General features: G+C 47.6%; 1 long non-coding RNA gene across 1 annotated transcript; it reads right to left on the bottom strand.

Annotated features, from left to right (window-relative positions):
• Positions 1-2,792: 2,792 nt before the first annotated feature.
• On the bottom strand, positions 2,793-8,219 carry LOC117796652. The gene is made up of 3 exons (XR_004621217.1): positions 7,758-8,219; positions 6,932-7,066; positions 2,793-3,207 (listed from the first exon to the last, which is right to left on the bottom strand). It is a non-coding gene; the product is annotated as an uncharacterized LOC117796652 (long non-coding RNA).
• Positions 8,220-11,542: the final 3,323 nt, after the last annotated feature.

Below are 11,542 nucleotides of genomic sequence, written 5' to 3' on the forward strand. Positions count from 1 at the left end.
ACCCTTGTCTCTCTCTTCTCTGGCACAATCTCCTTGCAAAATTCCAACATCTACTGAGCACATTCTCTGGGCCTAAAACCAAGGCAGCCAAATGCTGCCAGGGAAAATCACACAGCCTGGCTAAGGGATTTTGCTTTACATTCAATGGACCCAAATCTCAAAGTGGAGAATCAGAGATGTATGTTTCCCTGGAAATGTTGCTTTTTTATTGCCCAAGATAATACTTTATGCCCTCAAAACTTGATATACCCTCCCCCACCTCATGCACAGCTGACGACCTCATCTTATAATTCACTAAAAAATTAGAAGTCACAAAACCAGGATTCCCTCACCTTTCCACCACCAGAATCCAGCAACTTACCTGCTTCTTCATTCATCCTCTCTGACTTCCTTCCTAATGTCAGGAAGGAATGTTTTCTCTCTTATCAGGCTGGTCCTTCCACGCACGTTCCAGCTCACATCCTCTCTGATCTTCTTGGCTTTTCTTCTCCAATCATCCCCTCTCCGTGGAAGCACCATCCTCTTTGTGGCTTGCTTTTGCTCTCACTCATAGTTTGGGTTTTTCTCAGATCATTGCCAGCCCACAAACATGGCCCTGAAGCTCTGATTGTTTTAAGTCTTTCTCTTCCTCCCGCCTCCTCCTCTAGCTAATGCCCAATTCTCGGCTCACCTTCCCAACAAAGCTTTTGAAAAGTATGGTTTCTGTAAGCATTCTCCAATGCCCCACCTCCATCCTCTCTTCAACTTTCTGTCTTCTACCAATACAACCCATATTGACTAGTCCATGTCTCCACTGACCTCCATGTCACCAATCCAGGGGACAATGCTCTGGTCTCCTCCTGTCTGACCTGCCAGCAGCTTCCTTCAGTGTTCCATCTTGGCCATGCTCAGATCTTATCACCAGCCCAACCTCTCCTCAGAGTTCTGGATTTGCACACCAAGCTGCCTTCTTGACATCTTCACTTGGACATCTTATTAACATCTCAGGTATGACACCGTGAAAGCAGAAATCTTGATTCTCTTTCTCTTTGGCTCTCTCTCTCTCTCTCTCTCTCTCTCTCTCTCACACACACACACACACACACACACACAGACCAAACACTAAACTATCCTTTCTCCAGCCTTCCCTACCTCAGTAATTGGAACCACCCCCTTCTAAGTTACTCAAGTCAGAAATTTGGAATAATTCTCTCTCTCTCTCTCTCTCTCTCTCTCTTTCTCCTTCTCACTCCTCCTAATCCACTCACCCACAACCAGGCCAGACATCAGAAGTCCTATTCATCCCGCATCCAAAATATGGCTCAAACATGTCTCCCTTCTCAGTCCCCACCCTTGTGCGACCCACCATCATCTCAAAACTTGGCCTCTGAAGTGGTTTCTTAACTGGCCTCTCTGCTTCCCCTCTTGCTCCCCTTCAATTCATTCTCTGTGCAGCAGCCTGAGGGGTAATTTTATGCAAATTGGATTATGTCATTTTTCTGATGATTTCTCATTGTACTTAGAATAAAGTCACACTCCTTGCCATGGCTTTCAGAGCCCTACATGAGCTGGCCCCTGCCTGTCTCTCTACCTTTGTCTCATACCACCTCTTCCCTGGCTTCCTGCCCACTAGTCTTCCAGGAGCCCTGACAATAGCTCCGGCAACCCACTGAGATCTTTCCGATCTTTCCTGCTTCAGAGTCTCTGCACCTGCTGTCCCTGCATCCAGAACTGTCTCAGCCAGCCCTTCACATGGCGGGCTCACTCTCATCTGTCAGTTGTCAACGGAAAGGTCACTTTCCAAAAAGGCCTTCCATGAGCACCCTGTCTGAAATGGTCCTCAAGATCATTTTCTATCTGAAATGTTATATCCTTCAGAACATTTTTTATAATTTGTCATTTAATGTTTTGCCTATGCACCTGTTTATTGTCTAACTTCCCCCACAAAAATGGTAACTTACCAAGAGGAAGAACCATGCCTATCTCATCCTCCCCTATAATCCCAGTGCCTAGCAAAGTGACTGGCATATAGTAAGTGTTCGGTAAGTATTTGTTGAATGAATGAATGAATCTCACAATCCCTTATATGTATTCCCTACACACAAGCTGGTTAGACCTGTTCCTCAAACAACCCATGCCTTTCCCTGCCATCTTGCTTCTGCTCATACTGTCCTATCAATCTGGATATCTTCCTACAAACCCCATTCCACAGTCAAGTTGCCAAAATCCTGGTCATCCTTCAAGGGTCATCTTCAAATCTAAGGTCTGAAATCTCCCACCATTAGCAATTCTTAGAATCCTGGAATGTCGGTTCTTGGAGATGATAATTCAAAATCCCATTTGCTGCTTCAGCTGCCCAGAGTGCTGGCTAGGGCCACAATCAAGCAAGAAAGGCCATCTATGATGGTGGGAAGGGGATGGTTGCCCTGACCTCATTCAGTCTTCTCATGTTACAGATGGGGAAGCTGATATTAGGCTTGTGGAGTGACTTTCCAAGGAATAGCACTGAGAACAGAATGGTGCCTCTGGACCACTGGTGTGGAATTATATCAGACTGCCTTTTCTACATTCCCAGACAGAGAAGCTGAGGCTCACACAAACTTAAAAGACTATCGAGATAGTGAATTTTAAATGTAAAAAATACATATACGGTATATTATTTTTAATCTTTCTTTTCCAACAGACTTCTGACCAGATTAATTTTATATGCAAACTTCTGTCAAAAGTCTCCAGTTTTATTTTGCTGTTTACCACCAAGCTAAAAGTATTTTAAATACAAGAAGAAAAATTACCAATGGCCACAGTCCTGGAGTTAAACACTCCCTTCTTCCTTATGTTCTCTTTCTTGATGCACAGACCCTCCAAGCCTTCTGTAGTGGAAAAGTCATCACATCACTTTGGTTTTTGTAATAAGAAATGTGAAAAAGGAAGATGGAATAAAATTAACACCTATTTGCCACAGATTGAATGTGTCTCCCAAAAATTCACCTGTTGAAATCTAACCCCCAACGTGATGGTGTTTAGAGGTGAGGTCTTTGGGAGGTGATTAGTCATGAGGGTGGAACCCTCATGAATGAGATCAGTGCCCTGATAAAGAGACCTCAGGGAGCTCCCTTGCCTCTCCACCATGTGAGGACACAGGGAGAAGATGGCTGTTGATGAAGATTGGGTTCTCAACAGGCATTGAATCTACCAGGACCATGATATTGGACTTCTCAGCCTCCAGACCTGTAAGAAATAAATGTTGTTTATAGACCATCCATCTTATGATTTTTTTTTGTTACAACAACCTGAATGGGCTAAAACAATATTAATTGCCTCCTATGTGCCAGAGACCATGCAAGGCCCTTGTAGACATTACCTCGTGGAACCATCAAAACAGTCCTATGTGGTAACTACTTTTATCATCCCATTTTATAGAGTCCATTGATGAGTATGGTGCCCCAGAGCTTTGCTCCTCTGAGTTTGTCCCTTAGACCAACAGCATCTTGCCAGAGGTCTTTCAGAAACAAGATTCTTGGGACACACCCTAACCTACTGAATCAGAATCTGTGTTTTACAAGAAACAAATAAACAAATCAAAAAATGGGCAGAAGACATGAACAGACACTTTTCCAGTGAAGACATACAAATGGCTAACAGACACATGAAAAATTGTTCAAAATCATTAGCCATCAGGGAAATTCACATCAAAACCACATGGAGATACCACCTTACACCAGTTAGAATGGCAAAAATTGACAAGGCAGGAAACAACAATTGCTGGAGAGGATGTGGAGAAAGGGGATCCCTCCTACATTGTTGGTGGGAATGCAAGTTGGTACAGCCACTCTGGAAGACAGTGTGGAAGTCCCTTAAAAACTTAAAAATTGAGCTACCCTATGATCCAGCAATTGCACTACTGGGTATTTACCTCAAAGACAGATGTAGTGAAGAGAAGGGCCATATGCACCCCAATGTTCATAGCAGCATTGTCCACAATAGCTAAATCGTGGAAGGAGCCAAGATGCCCTTCAACAGATGACTGGATTAAGAAGATGTGGTCCATATATACAATGGAATATTAGCCATCAAAAAGAACGATTTCTCAACATTTGCTGCAACATGGACGGGACTGGAGGAGATAATGCTAAGCGAAATAAGTAAAGCAGAGAAAGACAATTATCATATGGTTTCACTCATTTAGGGAACATAAGAGGTAGGAAGATCGGTAGGAGAAGAAAGGGAAGAAGAAAGGGGGGTAAACAGAAGGGGGAATGAACCATGAAAGACTATGGACTCTGGGAAACAAACTGAGGGCTTCAGAGGGGAGGGGGGTGGGGGAATGGGATGCTGGTGATGGGTATTAAGGAGGGCACATATTACATGGTGCACTGGGTGTTATACGCAAGTAATGAACCATGGAATTTTACGTCAAAAACTAGGGATGTACTGTGTGGTGACTAACATAATATAATAAAAAATATTATTATAAAAAAAAAGAATCTGTGTTTTAACAACATCCCCCAATGATTCTTCTGCCCACTAAAGTTTAAGAAGCACTGGTCTTGATGACACGAACAAGAGAAGATTTGGGATTCAGACTACACCTGTCTAACTGTGCTCTCAACAGAATGGACAACAGAGACAAACATCATGGTTTTGAAGAAAACAAGTTAAGCTATCACTAACACAAGTTGGACGTGTCAATACTACATTCGATTGCCTGTCTACTCTGATAAGTATCCCTTCCAAAGCCATCTGCGGTGTAGAAAGGAGACAACGTGGTGACATGGAAAGCAAGCAGGTCTGGGAATCAAGAGAACTAAGACAACCAACTCAGCCACCACTTAGCAATGAGAGTAGGAAAGTCAATTACCTCCCCACCCCCCCCCACAAGGCCTCATTTCCTTCGCTAGTGAAATGGGAAGGTAGGAGCACTCTTCTCCAGCTCAACTATGCCATGTTTTCCACGCCAGCAGGTTGAGCTGCCTGGTCTCCTGCCACTATCAGAGTGGAAACCACTTCCTTCTCCAGCCTGCCACATCTATCTTTAGTCATTCCTTTGGTGTTGCTTTTCCCAAACATAAAAATAGCTTATTGGCACATTAAATAACCACCACCTTCCAGGGGCCTGACAGCCTAACAGCACTCCCAGTACGGAGCTTGCAGCCAGCTGGATCCCAAGGATACTCAGGGGCTTCCAGGTTTCATCCCGGAAACCAATTAACCACCATATTGGTGCAATCTTTTTTCCTAAGGGCAAGGGTTATATCCATGCTTTTCAATCCTGGCACCTTGGCATGACAGTCCCCAAACTCTGGGTCACTGTTGTCCCTGCTACCAAACTCCTTTCTCTGCCAAACTGGACCCAACCCATCTAGAGTGAAGTCTGGGTCACTCTTGTGACCAGAGGCCACTTCATCCCCATCAGACAGGAAGATTTCTTGAACTTATGGACATATTCCAGACCCAGAAGAAAATTTGCCAAATCTTTGATGCCCTTAAATCTGGCCCAGATTTTCTCAGAGACCGGAAGAGAAGTTTTCCCTGAGTATTTTTATAAAGGGGAAGTCCAAGATTTGATTGTTCATTCAATCGGTACATCCCCACCATCATGAACCCTTCCTCCATGAACAGTGGATGTCCAGGCATAGATTCCCAGAACCTGTTTGACTCAGTGCCGGCTCCAGTTGGCTCACTGATAACTTCCCCAGGAAGCCAACCAGCCTTGCACAACATCATCCAACCAAAGAGACTTGAAGACAGTTCCCAGCACAAACACTGAGCAAAGAGTTTCAGTGCTATAACTCGAGGGGTCCTACTTACAAGAATATCAGAAGTGCCCCCTGGATTCTGACTCTGTGGTTCCCAAGCCACAACTCTAAGAGGACCGTGCTATTTGGTCTGAGTCAGTGGTTAGGAATCTTAACGCTCATCAATCCCAGCCCATCTCTTCTGGTACCAGTCTTTAACTTCATCTTTCTGGGCTCTTTTAAAAACCATTAACTGATCAAGCAAAAATCAGTTCTTCTCACCTTTCCTCCTGCCCTTTCTTTATCCAGTTGTTCAATCGTTTCAACAAATACCCTTTGAGCACCTGCCACGTTCCAGGCACTGGTCCTACAGAGATATGTAAACATGGCCCCTGACTTAGAGCAGCTCCCCATGGGGCAGAGGAGACAGACCAGCCCACAGAATTATTACCACGAGGCCAAGTGCCAGTGCTCAGGAGGATGTGAAGAGGAGGAAGAGCATGCTGGCCAAGTAAGGTAGTTCAAGCAGGTTTGGGGAATCCATTTCTGATTATCCTCTGTCCACGCAGGAGGCAGCCTTGAGTAGGCAAGACATGGACCATATGGCTAAATAATAAAGTACAAAACGACATAGGGCAAGATATCCATTGAACACAAATATTGTCTCTCTCTCATATCGCCAGGTTTGCAGCCATTCAGGCAAGAAAATAAGTCCTGGGGTGACTTTGGAGGTGGGAGACAACACCAGACACTTAAAGTCTAATAGACCCAGCGATAAACCTGTGACTTCAGCCAGTACATCCACCCTGCCTGTGATCACTCTGCGATGTGCACCCGAAAGTGGCTGTGCACCCCCACAACATCCTGTCTGTCCCTTGCCACAATGCTATTATTCATCTTTAAGCTCCTACAGAGCCGGAATCCCTCGTACATTATTTATTGCTCTATCCTTATCATCCAGCGTGTGCCTGGTATATGGAAATAAAAATATATTCTTTTTAAAAGTACCTGGGGGGCGCCTGGGTGGCACAGCGGTTTAAGCATCTGCCTTCGGCTCAGGGCGTGATCCCGGCGATATGGGATCGAGCCCCACATCAGGCTCCTCCGCTATGAGCCTGCTTCTTCCTCTCCCACTCCCCCTGCTTGTGTTCCCTCTCTCACTGGCTGTCTCTATCTCTGTCGAATAAATAAATAAAATCTTTAAAAAAAAAAAGTACCTGGAACAAAATATTGGATCGGCGTTCCTCAAAACTGTCAGGGTTATCAAAAACGAAGTCTGAGGAACTGTCACGGCCAAGAGGAGCCTCCGGAGACATGACGGCTAAATGCAGTGAGGTATCCTGGATGGGAGCCTCAGAACAGAGAAAGGACATTAGGTAAAAAGTGAAGGAGTCTGAACACAATATGGACTTAGCTAATAGTAATGTATCATACTGGCTCATTAATGGAGACAAAGGTGTCACGCTAATGTAAGATGGTAATAATAAAGGAAACTAGATGTGGAATATTGGGGAACTCTGTATTAGATTAGCAATTTTTGTGTAAATCTAAAATAAAAGGTGTAGTAACAAAAATGTAGATAATCACTGTCGAGCACCTCCGTATCCTCCCCCTGCCTGGCCGGCCCCCACCGCTCTGACCCTCTCCCGGTGCTCTTTATATTTTTTTTTAAGATTTTTTTAAAAACATTTTATTTATTTATTTATTTATTTGAGCTAGAAAGAGAGAGAACACGAAGTGGGGGGCAGAGGAAGAGAGAGAAGCAGGCTCTCCACTGAGCAGGGGGCCTGACGCGGGGGTCAGTCCCAGGACTCTGGGATCATGACCTGAGCCAAAGGCAGACGCTTCACCGACTGAGCCACCCAGACGCCCCATGCTCTTCACATTCTTAATGAAAGACATTCCGTCTTTTCTAAACCTGGAGCCATGAGACATGCTCTGGCCTGGCGGTGGGAAGCAGGAGTTCTAGTCCATCTCTGCCATTCCCTCCCTCCGTCCGACTGTGTATAAATCATCACCCTCCACAGACCTTCATTTCCCCACCTATTCAATGGGAAGGGAAGGCTCTCCGTTGCTCCATGAAGGCAGGGATGACGGTGTCAGGCTCCTCTCAGTGTCTCCAGCCCCTCAGACAGCCCAGGCACAGAGTAGGCACGGAACAAAAAATTTGTGGAGTGAATAAATCAATGACCATTGCTTGAGACTCTTGCAATCTCTCTATAACTAGCCAGCCCAAGGTCTCTGAATCTCCTTCATGGTCAACTTGATTTAAAGTTTCCTTTGTAATTGTCTCCAACATTGCTCACAACATTTCTAAGCATGTGGGCAATAATTCACAATAGCGGCACCGCCTGCATCAAGCCCTGCTAGCTTCCAACTGCCTGGAGTTCAGACAGAGGGGTGCCAGCTGAGAAAGGCAGACGTCACATCTAGGTCCTGCCATGCTGTGTCTTCCTGGCTTTGGGGACGGTCTTCCCAAGGGATCCCTCGGCCCATGTGCCTCGACCTCCTACAAGCGCAGTGCGAGAGGACCAGAACTCCCAGCCTCTGTCTAGGGGAACCTGGCATATATCTTGAAGGATAATAGTTCAAGGGCCAGGCAGGGGGAAACAGGAAGTCATCCCCTAAAAAAATACCTGGCCCCCAAGTTGTCGAAAGACCTGGAGGATAGTCCCAGGCGCCAATCTGCCGTCATCCACTCTCTGAGACCTGGGCAAGTGTGTCTCGGTGCCTCTGCCTGGGTCCCCTCCCAGAGCTGACGCGGGGGGGGGGGGCGGGGGGGGACAGAAAGCACAGATGAGGGGCGTTCCGGTTCCTCAGAGGGGCTGTGCTCCTTCTCGTCTCCCGGTGATTCCTCTGCACAGAGCCTTCCCCCAGCATTGGCCCCACCAGCCCCGCAGGCGCTCTCGGAGCTCCGCCCTGACGCCCTGGCTGTACTCAATCCACTGCCTGCATTAGGCCCTCCAAACACCTTGTGTGCGCCCTCCTTAGAGAGTGCTGATGACTCTGCCCCCTCACTGTCTCCACCCGCCCGGAGCCCACTCGGCCTTGTTCCCCCTTTGATCCCGTGCCCACCACGCTGCTTGGCATCAGGGTAGGAAATAAGGACGGGCTGAACAGCCCCAGTGGGCAAGTGCCTGAAGAAATGAAGAAATGTGTGGACGAATGAATTATTAACTGCTCTACAATCTTACAATTTTTTGGATAACTTACCTCAAATTTCCCTGGAGGGTTGGTGAGGTTTTTTTTACAGCATCTGCAAAAAAAAAAAAAAAAAACCTCAAATAGCTTGTTGTTGTAGTTGTAAATTCCTGCTGGGTTTTCCCTGGTGCTCTTCCAAAGACTGAACACAAGCACTGACACAGGGTCCTCCAGCTCCCTCCCTCCTCCCATCCCCCTGCTCCCCACTGGCCCCTCACTCTCTGTACTTCTCTCTCTCCACATTCTCTGTGTCTGTCTCTCCCCTCACTCTCTCTTTCTGTCTCTTTCTCTCTTTCAGTCTCTCTGCCCCTCTCTCTCTTTCTCTGTGTCCGTCTCTCCCCTCCGCCTGTCTCTCTTGTCTCTTTGTTTCTGTCCGTCTGTCTCCTTCTATCTCTATCTCTCTGTCTCTCTCTGTCTCTGTCTCTCTGTCTCTTTCTCTGTCTCTGTCTCTATCTCTCTGTCACTCTGTCTCTCTCTGTCTCTGTCTCTTTCTCCATCTCTGTCTCTCTGCCTCTGTCTCTCTCTTTTTCTGTGTCCGTCTCTCCCCTCTCTCTGTCTCTGTCTCTCTCTGTCTCTCTGTCTTTTTCTCTGTCTCTATCACTCTGTCTCTGTCTCTTTCTCTGTCTCTGTCTCTTTCTCTGTCTCTATCTCTGTCTCTGTCACTCTGTCTCTGTGTCTCTGTCTCTCCGTCTCTGTCTCTCTTTCTCTGTCTCTGTCTCTGTTGTTCTGTCTCTCTCTGTCTCTGTCTCTCTGTTTCTGTCTCTCTGCCTCTGTCTCTCTGTCTCTCTCTGTCTCTCTCAAGCATTCCCCACCATTCCTCTCCCCTCCCCATCCTGACCTGGTCCCTGTGCACTGAGCACTTCCCTCTGTGCCAGCACCTTACAGATGAGGCCTCACTCTCCCTGAGCACCTGGCACTGCCTCACTTGTCCTCTGGGAGAGACAGCGGCCAAGAGCATGGGCTTTGGGAGTGGACAGACTCAGCTGTCCCAGGCCTCATTCTTGCACGTACTAGATGTGTGACCTTGCTCAAGGTACATGACTGCCCTGTCTGAGCCTTGGCGTCCTGGCCAGCAAACTGAGGTGAGCACCCGCACTTGGAGCATGGCAAGGATTAGATGAGATAAGGTTTAGAAGCTCAGCACGCACCGTGGTGAACCCCAGTAACCCTGGGCTCCTCGTTCCTCCCTGTTCTGCTGCGGTGATTGCTTTCGTGTTGTCTGCAGACACTGTTGGTGCCCGAAATCTTCACGGGAGATCATGAACACCTCTGCACTGAGCGCTTCCCCCCAAGGATGGTTTCAGACTCTTCCTTCCTAAAATCAACGACCATCCAGAGCCCAGTTTCCTTTGTCTCTGATGCGCTGGTCTTTTGTGCCCACCATCACTCATCCACAGGATCTGTGTGGGTGGGGACATCCCCAAACCTGGCCTCCCCTAGAAATCACCTGAGGAGCTCTCAGCAGTTGTGAACATCCAGGGTGAACCCAGGAGATTCGGATCCCTTAGGTCTGGGGGTGCCTCTCGGGAATGGGTATTTGCAAGCATCCGGAGTGACTGACTGGGGGCCAGGCACCCAAACTTCTGATCTAAACTGAGTGGACGCTCATGGGATAAATGAATGCTAGCATTTCCAACACACCTGTGCTCTGGACTCCAAAATGTGTGCCCGTTTTGTCCCACAGGTCTTCAGAGCGCTAAAACGGACTTGCTTCCCCCCACGCCGCCCTTATTCCCTGTGCTTCCCCCGTTCTCACTCCCCACCTGTGCCCTGCCCCGTGTCTACTGCTCCATGTTCTGCCCACCTCTCCCGCTCCCTTTCCAGTGTCCCACCTGACTCCTGTCAGCTCCTTCTTTCCTCCTGTGTCCCCTCAGCCCACGCCACCTCCCAATGGAACAGTTGCAAACGGGGGGGCCATTCCTCCTCCCGAGACACTTGTGTGAGAAGAGGCTTTGNGTGTCTGTCTCTCCCCTCACTCTCTCTTTCTGTCTCTTTCTCTCTTTCAGTCTCTCTGCCCCTCTCTCTCTTTCTCTGTGTCCGTCTCTCCCCTCCGCCTGTCTCTCTTGTCTCTTTGTTTCTGTCCGTCTGTCTCCTTCTATCTCTATCTCTCTGTCTCTCTCTGTCTCTGTCTCTCTGTCTCTTTCTCTGTCTCTGTCTCTATCTCTCTGTCACTCTGTCTCTCTCTGTCTCTGTCTCTTTCTCCATCTCTGTCTCTCTGCCTCTGTCTCTCTCTTTTTCTGTGTCCGTCTCTCCCCTCTCTCTGTCTCTGTCTCTCTCTGTCTCTCTGTCTTTTTCTCTGTCTCTATCACTCTGTCTCTGTCTCTTTCTCTGTCTCTGTCTCTTTCTCTGTCTCTATCTCTGTCTCTGTCACTCTGTCTCTGTGTCTCTGTCTCTCCATCTCTGTCTCTCTTTCTCTGTCTCTGTCTCTGTTGTTCTGTCTCTCTCTGTCTCTGTCTCTCTGTTTCTGTCTCTCTGCCTCTGTCTCTCTGTCTCTCTCTGTCTCTCTCAAGCATTCCCCACCATTCCTCTCCCCTCCCCATCCTGACCTGGTCCCTGTGCACTGAGCACTTCCCTCTGTGCCAGCACCTTACAGATGAGGCCTCACTCTCCCTGAGCACCTGGCACTG

This window comes from Ailuropoda melanoleuca, chromosome 16 (assembly GCF_002007445.2).
Source record: "Ailuropoda melanoleuca isolate Jingjing chromosome 16, ASM200744v2, whole genome shotgun sequence".
In the NCBI taxonomy this organism is placed as follows: Eukaryota; Metazoa; Chordata; class Mammalia; order Carnivora; family Ursidae; genus Ailuropoda; species Ailuropoda melanoleuca.